At 39.9% G+C, this 11,666-nt stretch overlaps 1 protein-coding gene across 1 annotated transcript in view; it reads left to right on the top strand.

The window, feature by feature from the left end:
• Nucleotides 1-11,666, top strand: part of Cad99C (cadherin-99C) — a 136,871-nt gene that overhangs the window by 40,370 nt on the left and 84,835 nt on the right. The window lies entirely within an intron of this gene.

Below are 11,666 nucleotides of genomic sequence, written 5' to 3'. Positions count from 1 at the left end.
CCAGTGGCGCCTCGTGCCGCTTCGAGACACGAATCAATTCTGGTTCGCGGTATTTTTGAATTTCTGTTTACGATTACGATCATTCGTGCGCCGCTCGGTGCGCAAAGGAAAAAATTCCTTTCGCTGGGAGAAAAGTACTTTGACAGTCAAGTTTCTTTACACTGTTTGTTCGATCGAGAGTAAAGAACGCTTTAATTCAAATTACCATCATACTGCGCGGCTCCAAACTTTCCTGTCGTAACCGAACGAAGCACCGATAAACGTCGATCAAAAAATATTCGGATCCATCCTGATTTGCGTCGAATATTGATGTTTTTGTTGTTCGTTCTAATGCACAATGGTCATCGTCCAATAACGAGTATGCAAAAATTAAAACTGATCATCTAAATTTCCAAGGACTTTGAAAAAAGTACGTGTGAACGTGCCAAGACCCTTTTCGAACGGAAAACTGAGACTATTTTGTAAACTATACTAAATGAATTAAGAGTTGTTACAATATTACTGATTTTCAATCTGTAGAGTGCACCGTCTATTGTAACGATAATCTTAGATTTTGAAAAAAAAAGGAACCGTGTCCCCGGAACTTCCAGTTGATCATCTCCGTCAGATGACGTATTTCGGCAGCTCTGCTTATAGCAAATTGATTACGAAAAAACCAGAAACGGTCAATTATTAGAAATTTTGTGTATTAATTATTGTCACAGCAAGCATCTGAAATGAAAAATTAAAAAAGATTATTAAATTATAATAGCGTAGCTATCGCAGCATCGTAGAAAATTTGAAAATTTTGATTAGAAAAAATGGGGGCCATTTTAAAAAAATTTGAATTTTACACAAAAATTTTGCAAAAAATTCTTAATAAAAAAGTAAATAATTTAAAAAAAAACTCTACGATGCGACGATAGCGATAAGTTTTCTGAAGAGAGTCCTTTCTGAATGAAGTCGATTTGACAAAATTTGACAGTTATGCTGTCAACCAGGTCAAAAAACATGGCTTCGAGAAAAACGCGTTTAATTGCGATTGATAATTTTATGTTCATGATTCTGACAAGGAGCTCACAAAATTTCGTCATGTTGTACAAAGCCACACACGAAGACTATACTTCAATTGATTTGACTGCAGCAAGGACGTATTTCCGGCTTAATAACGGCAGAAGGTCGTTTGCGAGGAACGTGGGAACGTTTATAACGTTTATACGTACGTCAAAGTTCACTGGGTCACTAGCTATATGCTTTATAACACGAAAACATAAGGGTGGAATATCACACATGCGTAGTTCATGCTACGAAAAAGACGCCCAAGTGATTCTCGTGACGTGGAGGAAAATGCGCGATTCAAATTTGAGTGAACTACCGTTATGATCAAACATTATATACGTAGAAATATGTCCCACGTCGCATTTGATTAAGACTCTCATGGACCTGGCTTGAACTAATTCTTGGAAAAATCCCAAAAAAACGCATTGCCCCAATTCTTTTGGTCTCGTTAAGCGCGTTCGCCAATATCTCGTTGAAATGTTATTGTGGGATTCATGGGTTGAATTTTCTTTGTCGAAATATTTACGTCGAAATTTTTTACTTTTAAAAATGCTTGTAAGCTTTTTTGGAAAAAACAAGAACTCAATTCGTCTACTCTTTCCGATGAAATGGTACTGTTGAATTAATCCATGCTGGAGCCCTGCTTATATATAAGCTGAGATAAAAAGTCAATTTTTTTTCTCAGAATTCTGCATTTTTTCTTCCCCAATAAATACATACCGCAGGGATGTTTTAGGAAAGTGGAAAAATATTATTTTTCGAACATGTAGTAACATCGCACTCATCAATTTGTCCATGGAAAAATAACTGACGTTGAATTTTTCTGTTTTTCTATTTGCAGGTAAGATGTCAACCAATCACTACCACTTTACTTAATGCTTACGTCACCGGTGGGTGTTGCAACAGTTCGTGAGTACTGAATACCAAAATAAAAATGAAACATTTCGATACTCGCATTAGCTTCTATTGAACACCCATTTATTTTCAACAATTTTTTTAACAACAAACCCAAACAAACCCAAACTAACCACGTAGCATTTGGGAAACCAAAAATTATCGAATTCGCTTATTCACCGTTGGTTGCATCACTTCCAACGAAGGAATCGCGAACTGTATGAAATTCTCTCATTGGAGCCTCGATATTGAGACGAAGACTGTAGATCGACAACTTAATTACGTAATTTTAATTGCATTGGTACACCTTCAGAAAAAAGTATGTCGCTCGATGAGATCCTTAGGAATAAGTAATGCGAGGGTCGAAAGAGAAATAAATGGTGTACAAAGCCCTTGTTATGCAGCTGACAGGAACTGTCTTCTCGAGTTGTGCCTCAATTTTAAATGTGGCCAACAAAAACGACGAAAAAAGTTCGCGCAGACTCCAACGTCGGCTGGACAAAACTATTTTTCACCACAGACCGTTGGCCACTTAAAGTGCAAGTATCTTATTCGAGACAAAATTCAATTGTTCTTACAGTCCGAGAAAATAATGTCGAGATACAGAGTTGATTATATCCCCAGTATTAAGAAGATTATTAAAAGCCAAGACTCGATGCACAACCATACAAAATGTGTATTTTTTTTCCAGTGGTTCAAATCCAATTGGACGTTATCCAAAAGCGCATCGAGTATATTTAATTTCATCTAATTTCACCAATTTTATTAGCGTCTTTTAAAATTTTTCATACAATTTTTTTCGATTCACGACCACCCTTACGAGATTTCCTAGGGCACCTCGCTCCGCCCGTCGCATGTTGAGTATTACAATGAGCACGAAATGAGTTTCATTCAAACACTTGATTACAGTTTCCCTCGAAGAAATATTATTATTGCACTTATATAATTGGGTTGTAAAATCAACGTGACGAACTCTGCTGACTTCGCTCCTGCGCAAACCGACAAAGAGCGAAGGGAATTTCGAATTGCTTACTTGTATATTTAAATAAATAGTTGCACACCAGCTCGTTTCCACTATTAATGCCGAGAACGCGATAAATTACGTAACTTCCATATAGTACGTTGGACTCTTGTGGTACGTCATGTGAGGGTTGTTACTCATAAGCACGTAATATACGTAGAAAATTCAGAATCGTGCGTGCGCGACCACCTTAACATATGCAGGTATTTCTTCTTGCGTATGTGTTCACCGTACATATTATATGGTATGCGCTTTTTTATGCAGTTGATAACGGTATCGAAAGACTGTAAGTCGCGGATGAAAGAGCCCGAGAGATCGCCTTCGCATCTTATTAGTTCTTCGATGCTCAGCTCACGTAGTTATAAGCCATGTATTTTGTGAACTGAATTTTTTCCAACGATTTTCTTCGAAGTTTTAGTAACGGGAAGAGACATTTTTATCGTGATTTAGGCGACGGTTTCATCAGGAAATCGTGCAATTATCAGTCACAGAAAAAAGTGGACCTCGAGCGCCTCAATCTTTGATTCTTCCAATATTTCTTTCGATCTAGTTGATTGGGACTAAAACATTGAAAAGAAGTCGACGAAGGTACCTTTTGAAACGACGACTCGATACCCTCTCCAAATGAGAGTACAAGGACAATGAAACAACCGCAAAATGAAAAGGAAACATGGAAACAAAAGAACCTCGCGAAAGGCAAGCTGCGATGGACGCTCGTTCAAATACGTTGTAATGAAACCCGATCGTCGTGAGCTTCCCTAGGAATCTTTCTCTTTTCTTACTCCTCACCAATATGTGTATTTATAAAAGTGCATGGAAAAAATTCCACGCCGTCGGATGGGATTGAAGTTTGCCCCGTGGCGAAGATTCTTTCTGTGAAGGAAAAACTGAGAAACCACGAAAATTCGTATCTCCAGAGTAGATTTTCGTCGAGTTGAAGAAAAACAATTTGAAGAAATGAAAATACGTATTTCCTTGGTATCGTTACAACAACTATCCTTTCCATTGTTATCAATGTACAATGCAAACATACCCAAGAAGATGAAAAAGAAGAAACAGCGTTAAAAGCGAGTAAGAAAAAAAATATTATCCTATTATCCGTCCACATAGAAATTACATTTTTCACTTAATTTAAATATTTTTTAAAATTTTTTTCTACTGATTACCGCAAGCGCATATACCACATCGTGGATTCACTTTAAGATGCGGTTTCGATTTCTCTAGTTTCTATTTCCTGCTTGCACGAAGCGGCATAGCGTCGGCCCCATATCTCGTTTGATCGCATTAAATAAGAACCGTAAAAGCTTGAGGGATAAATTACGGGATCTCGATTAACAAGCCCACTTTGATCATAAACCTGCTTTACGTATACGCGAGGATTTTTTCCGAAAATAAGATAACGTTTACTTGTGGAAAAGTGCCGTTCCAAGATAACAACGAATGGAGTGTCTAACAAATCATGAAATCTCGTTCCCTTCTTATTTTTATCTCGCTCCCTCTTAATTCTAATTTTCGCGTGTATTCTTGAAAAAAATCATATTTAATAACAACTTTTAATGGGAAAAGTTGCGTATCATATATCTGAGAAAACTTCTGCAACGAAGTAACAAAAAACCAATGATAAGAGAGTCCGATAAAATGATTCAGCTTTATGTCGCTGAAGTTGGCAACGTTGGAGCCCAAGGAAATGATCTCAAAAAATCCTCTAATAATTCCAGTAATTCTCCAATTTCGTTCCTTGCCTGTGCAATTCGTAGTTTTTCAACCCGCGCCGATATTTCGGTTAATAAAAAATGAGCGAATCCCGAATGTTTTTTCGTTCATTCCGTTGGACTCCAACGCTGCAAACTTCAGCGTCGTTTCAGCTTTCAGTGTTTCAGAAGCAAGTCACAAATTCGTTGAACAAAATTCATTTTGTTCTATTACGCCAACCCCCCCATCCCAGTTCAATCGATGCCACGCTTCTTTTTTCAGCTCTACAATTTTGTTTTTCCAGCAGAGCAGAAACCAAGTATTTCTCATTAGAAGAAGTCAATGAGCTCGTATGTTGCACGACCAGTAAATAAGTTACTTGAAAACAGGAGTAGGAACAGCTACCGCAGCAGTCACTTCGGATCTTAAGTTCCGTTTATTACCTCTGTTTTCCACTCCCGCCTGCGAATGAGATTATAAAAATGCACGCGCGCCCCGCGTACTCAAACCTCCTGTGCATTGTTTCCCCGCGCTCGTAATGTGGCAGGGCTCGTTTCATACATTCAGCTTCTCTCTCTCTCGCTCCTTTGCTCCACGGTCTCTTTTGTACGCGCAAAGATCTCATGCATTATTGGACCTCGATCAATTGTTAGATAGGAATTTTATCTCGCGTGTACTCGTGCCTTCTCCCGCATCATTACCCAACCGCGAGTTATATCTCGATATTCTGTGGTATTCCCCTTTCTCGTTGACCCTCGCTCTCTCGCTCTTTCCCCTTCGGTCTGTCCCCGTCCCTGTCTTTTGTCTGTCTTCAGAATTGTTTCATACGGCCGTTTTGCCTTCTGATCTTGTAGTCCACTTGACCAGAAGATACGATTATCGTTTCAGCTTGCCGAAGGCCACTCCCGATTGAATCAGTCCATACATCGAGTCTTGGTGAACTGCGCTATTTCCCATTCGGTTATGCGTTGCCTACAAGCTGCTTTTGTTTTTCGACACTTTACACGAGAGTATAATATATAAATGAATAGCTCTCCACATAAGTGCATTAAAACCGTATAGCCATAATGAATATGTTCGTACTTGGAAAAAGACACTTGGACCGCGTTCGTTGTGTTCCCCTTTTCCGAGACCATGACCAACGTCATGGGTCAGTTCTCTTCGAGAATTAATCTTCTGATTCTTAATCGCTGCACTAGCTTGAGTCTCCTAATATTTTCTTTCTCTCGCCCCCGGCTAGCGTGTGTGGCAACGTGAAAAACTGTGTGTCGTCGTTGATAAAAAATCCTCGTAAACCGTCAAATGGGTTAAGAAAAACTGAAATTCCTCGGAGCTCGTCCGCAGTTTGTTGTTATTTCCAACGACTCAATGATAGCGTGACTACTAATCAAACAACGGGACAACAAGAAAATCAAGTTTTTTTTCGCAAAACGTTTATGATAATTCAGCAAATAACGGGTTGACACGGATACGAGAATTTTTTCCTCCTAACTATATAATTATACAGCCATCGGTGCATTCTCATTGTCTGATATAATAATGGTAATTCGTATCTTCTGCATTTCGACCTGAAATCCAATTTCAATAGTTTTTTGCATCATTTTTCCCTTCATCCAGTATTCATTGATTCCCCAGCGGCAAAAAACGTCGTGTTCGTTGATGCGAGAGCATTCTAATTAAGATTTTATTCCGGGTGTGGGTGTATGGAGGGAGTACACATGGGACTCTTGATGCCGAATGAACAGTCACAGCCGGCGATAGCGTCTCTTCGTTTGTTGGGTTTTCGTTCTTCTTCGATACTCTTTGAATATATGCGACTTCTTTTTATTTCCAACGAAGCTCGATCATTTTCATCCGCGAATGAACACTGACAAAGGGGAAAAGTACATATTTTGCTGTTGATTTTCACATGGGATCGCCCGTATATCCGAACAATGTGCAGATCTCCATATGCGAACGTGTATTCATGCCGATGTTCGTGTTTACCGGTAAATATGTATTTGGATAAACGTACGCACGCACATGTATTCATGAGCCTTGACTGACGGCTGTTTACTGATGCTTTTCTCGAACAATTCACACAAGACCGGTATCATACCGGCATGTGTGTCTTGCGTAAAGAGCAGAAGGGAGAGGGAAGGACGTAATGCTAGAAACATATGCACGAGCCTTTACGAATCGCACTGAAGCCTCGGGCAAATTTTGGTTGCACGATGCTGCAACTTTCATTACATGTGTGCTGTGTACTTGCGGGGCTTGTGGGATATGCTAGGGAATTTGAACGTGTTCAAAAACTGACGATCCAGAGAGATCGAGTACGGGGAAGCACGTGAAGGAAGTATTCCACTTTAAATTACTCTCGCAACTTTTGTATACGATCAACTTTTATCGTTTGAAGGCTTCGAATCAAAGCGCTGATGAAGCTTCATATTTCGATCGTTAAATATGTTCATTGTAATTATCGAAGTTTCCAATCTCACGGAACACGATTTTATTGACAGAAATATTGAAAAATATTGTGCTTTGCAGTACGCTCGTCGTTGCTAATTAACTCTTCGTGGATCGGAACTATTGAAGGAGGTAATGAGCGCGATGGCTATTTTCAAGCGTCGAGCAGTACAAATTTTCGTTCTTGACTCGAGCTCGTTGTTCGTAGAACGCAAAGGTCTCAGAAAATTGAGTCTCTTACTGCAGACATTTTTCATCGCAGAAGGACTAAGAAAAGCAATCCCTCTGGCTATATCGGCGTCTGTAAGGCGTGCGATGTTGAAAATCTTTTCCAGGAATCCTCGAGCCCGAAATACTGAAAATAAGAGCAGTTATTGGCGGGATGTCAAGTTGTCGGTGGCAGGTGGACAAATGAAAGAATACGAAGGAATCGAGACTGTGAGATTTATTCGTGATTCTTATTAAAAAAAAAACACGTTCCGCTGCACAATCATTTATCGCTTTATCAATAAATTTCCATTCCAATTTTCAACAGCCAAACGTATTGAGCTGGAACCAACAACAGCATTTTCCTAGCACAGTAGAAATTCATTAAACATTATTATCTTATCGATAGAAAGTTCCTGAACAACAATTTCATTTCTCGAAGCGTCGAGGGTGTCAGATCTCTGGAAATTGCTTGGACGGATACACCAATGATTTTGTACTTAAATATTCTTTCATATATCGCGGAAGATGCCGAGCGTGACACCGAATCGATCGACTCGCTATAGACGAGAAACGATCTTATCACTCGGTGCATGCAACTACGGCGGAAACGGGAAAGGGAGATGGGAAGCGAAGAAGATTAATAGTGGGTGTCGGAGACGCACGCGTCAAATAAAGTTGTGACCGGATTCAGTGGAGCTCTGAATATTTTGATTTTTTGCTAAATCCAAAGTGGTACTGCATCGATATATTGAGAAAGAAGGAAACACGCACGTCCCTTTTCCTTAAATGCTTCCGTTTGTTTTTCTAACTCCGCTCCATCCGCCCAGAGCGCATTGCATACGGGGCTCTTAGCGCGATGATTTGAAATGTCGGATGCGGCATTTTTGTGCAAATTGAGATTTCCTTCTAGTTTCGTTCCCACAGAAAATGCAAGTCCCATTCTCCCTGCATGGATTTTGCACTTCCGCATGATTAAATTCACGTAACATCAATGAAAAAGCGATCATTAGACTCGGCGTTTGATAATTTATCGCGTGATTGTGTGTCCCCGCGTGTGTGACGTTTCGTGCTCTTCTCCACTTACGCGAAATGCTGCAGGAGCCAATCCCGTCGAACGAAAATTATTCAGTAGCGAAAGCTGTTATCGATATTGAAGCGCATTCTCAACGGAAACTGCGAAATTGGTTCGGTTCTTCAATATTCAATGCTCAATTAGCGACTCCCATGAAAGCAATTACTTCGAAAGGTGATACCGCATGGTCGTATCTCGGTTGATTTTCATCCGAACGACCGGAACGACGTAAACACTGAAAGTATGAAACTTCTCGAGACAACTTTTTCCATTGCTGATATCGCAGCTCTTTATTTTGCTGTCGACGAGTGCGCATCGTCGATTTCGGTAAATGGTATAGTTTCCGATTTGCTTTACTTTCCTTCAGCCTTCGATTTTTTTTCATCCGGTTGCTCGTTTTTACATAAAAAATTATGGAGCATCGACAAATAAATGGGTGAACGGTGCTGCGAGAATGAATTTAGTTTTTCGTCTAAATATTTTTTTCAACAGTATAAACACCGAAACTTCATCTTTGATTCGAACGAATTGCTTCGTCACTCATTCTTCGGTCTTTCCATCATACTGGAAAAAAAAAAACATTCCCAAGCCATTGTATTCTCGTTGATAAGCCTCCATGTGCGAATCACTTTTCACAAGAGCTTATCCTGACTTATCCCTGACCTAGATTCTGCGTCCGCGCTTTTACACTTGACGTCGTTTCGGTGACAAAATTTCATGGAACGAAACTTCGCAGGTTATGGAATGGATGGAAAAGCGTATCAAGGTACGAGTAATGGAGAGCCGGATGGTTTTAGAATGCAACAGAAAGCAATATTCCGCTTAGTCCCGCATGTGCTTGGAAACGTCGAATTAAGTTTGCAGAGTGGCGGAATGTCGGTAGAAAATGGAATCCCGCAAGGTTCGTTCATCGATTTTCGAAATAAATTTGTCGTCGATTCTCAAAATGATTTTTAGAATAAATCAATCCAAAGCTGTTCGCGATCCTTTTCTGACTCACAACAGTTTCCTTTATATTTCGGTAAACTTACAATTTTCTTTATATTTTTCTAAAAGTTTGTATGGACTCGTGAAGAATCCATGACTTACCGCGTGAATAAAATTAAAAAAAAAAAACTATAACACTTCGATCAAGATTGTTCCATCGCAAAACCCGATTTGTTACGGAAATTTTTAAAAATATATATGTTGCGCAGAAAAATCTAACGAATCGATAGAAAAAAAAAGTACTTCTACCGTATAGTTTTTCAGATATTGCAAGCTAAAGTTCTATGGTTTCTCCATCTGAAACATGGTAATCGTCAAACTAAAAATGTGTATCGAAATAATTTGAGAATCTTCGGAAGAAAAAACTTGAAAAAAACATAATCTACCGTCTAGTTTTTGAGAAAAAAATGAGTGCGCGTGGCACGAACATGTATTCTAGGAGGAGCGTATACGAAAAAAATATAAAAATTCCAAAATCACAAGCATTTGTGAAATTTTAGTAAAACATCGTAACGACATATTTTTTCAATGATCATTAACCATCATTTGAATGATTTTTGGAACATATTTCACAACGAGTGTTTAGCTGTCGAACTACCTTAATCATTCTGTATAAAAACTCTGTCTGAAAATAGCAATGAAGACAATACCGCGGCCTTGATTATCGAGTACTGATGCATGTTCAAATTTCTTCGACAGGAAACTCTGTGTGAAATTCATCACATCCCAAAATCCGCAATTCTTTATTCTATATGCAAACTGTGAATTTTCTCCGCGGTCGAGAGCCCGTTGGTCTTTTTCCTCCACGCATTCGAGCGAATCTACCTCGTAAATTCAACAGTTCGTTGTATTAAAACGGAAGGGTGATAAAAGCGTTCGAATGCTCAAACCATTACCTGACTTGAGACTGTACCAAGTTTAACTTCTCTCGTCACAATGTCGACGCCATTAGGGAGCATTGTTCGAAAGCGAAACTGTACAAGCGAACGAATTTTCATGCCTTATACACAGTTTCCCATTCCCTTCGTTCATATTTCGAGTTTTCGATCATAATGGATATCTCGATAATGACTAAAGGTTCCGTGGATTTTCGTGCATTGGGATAATTTACCGCGGCTGATGAAACTCGGCTATCGGTGAAACTTCGCCATTTTCATTGCTCGTAAATCGGTGCTTATGTTGCGCTCGGTAAACGCAGAAAAACTTGTCAACTTTGTTGGGTCTATGAGCCGTGGCAACGCGCGCGTTACGCGTCATTCCTGCGGCGCACTTAACCCGTGCGCTATCTCGTGGCTTTTGCAGCTTTGCTCTCATGTCGTAAAACTGGTTTCCATCCGGATAAACAAGCGAGACAAATTCTTTTTTTTCTTCCTTCGTTTTTATTTTCTTTCCCGATGCTTGCTGCATATATGTGTGTTTCAAACAGAGTGGAAGTGCGCGAACTAGGAAAAAAGGGTTCCTGAAAGTGGTGTCTGACGAGAGATTGTCATATGTGAGCGAGCGCGATGCAGAGGGCAATCAACTTAGCCCCTGTTTCCAAGCGCAGCTCACCTTTCTCTTTCTACCGGAATCGTTCCACGACTCGCTCGGCTATTAATTCGACTTATGTATATAAGCAGTAAGAAAAAGGAACTTTGGGACCAAATCCCACGATTGATGCAAGTCGATAATGACGCCTGGAGACACTTACCGGGTGTCCGAAGCTGCTTGAGCGCATAGTCGTATAAACGCTCGTTCCTTAATCTCGATCTTTCGACCCCAGAAACGTCCGAGGTCATTTTCCGATAACCATATGAATGCGGGGATATTCGTTTGGCTTACAGCAATCTCGCTTTCGACTTAATATATTTTTTATAGTATAAAAAACTTTGCGACCTTAAATTTCGCTGTGACACGTGGCCCATAAATTTTTGAACAATCACGTTATGTCCGCATCGCTAGCTGGCTACGTTCCTGGACTTAAGCCTCTTATCAGCGACTGTTATACGAGCACGATTCGATAAATCAGTACCTCCAAATGATCCCTGCACTTTGAATAAAGCCCCTTAATTGCGGCACTTCAACGGGCTGGGATTGTCTACGAGTTTTTAAAAATACTTTTCTCCACTCCCTCCCCTTGGCTTTACGGTATGATGGATCGCCTGCACGAGTCGTATGTCTGTTGTAACCCTTGACGTAATCATAATCAACGAGTTGCTGTGTAAGAGAGAAAACAAAAAATTCATGTCTGATGGCAAGCATAAACAACGAGTCGAGTAGCGTGTGTTTCTACTTGACAATGCTCGTAGCATCGTAGAAATATAT

The sequence above is a fragment of the Venturia canescens genome, chromosome 1, assembly GCF_019457755.1.
Source record: "Venturia canescens isolate UGA chromosome 1, ASM1945775v1, whole genome shotgun sequence".
NCBI classification, from domain to species: Eukaryota; Metazoa; Arthropoda; class Insecta; order Hymenoptera; family Ichneumonidae; genus Venturia; species Venturia canescens.
Note: the sequence above shows the minus strand (reverse complement) of the source record. Positions and strands in the feature narration are given on the sequence as shown.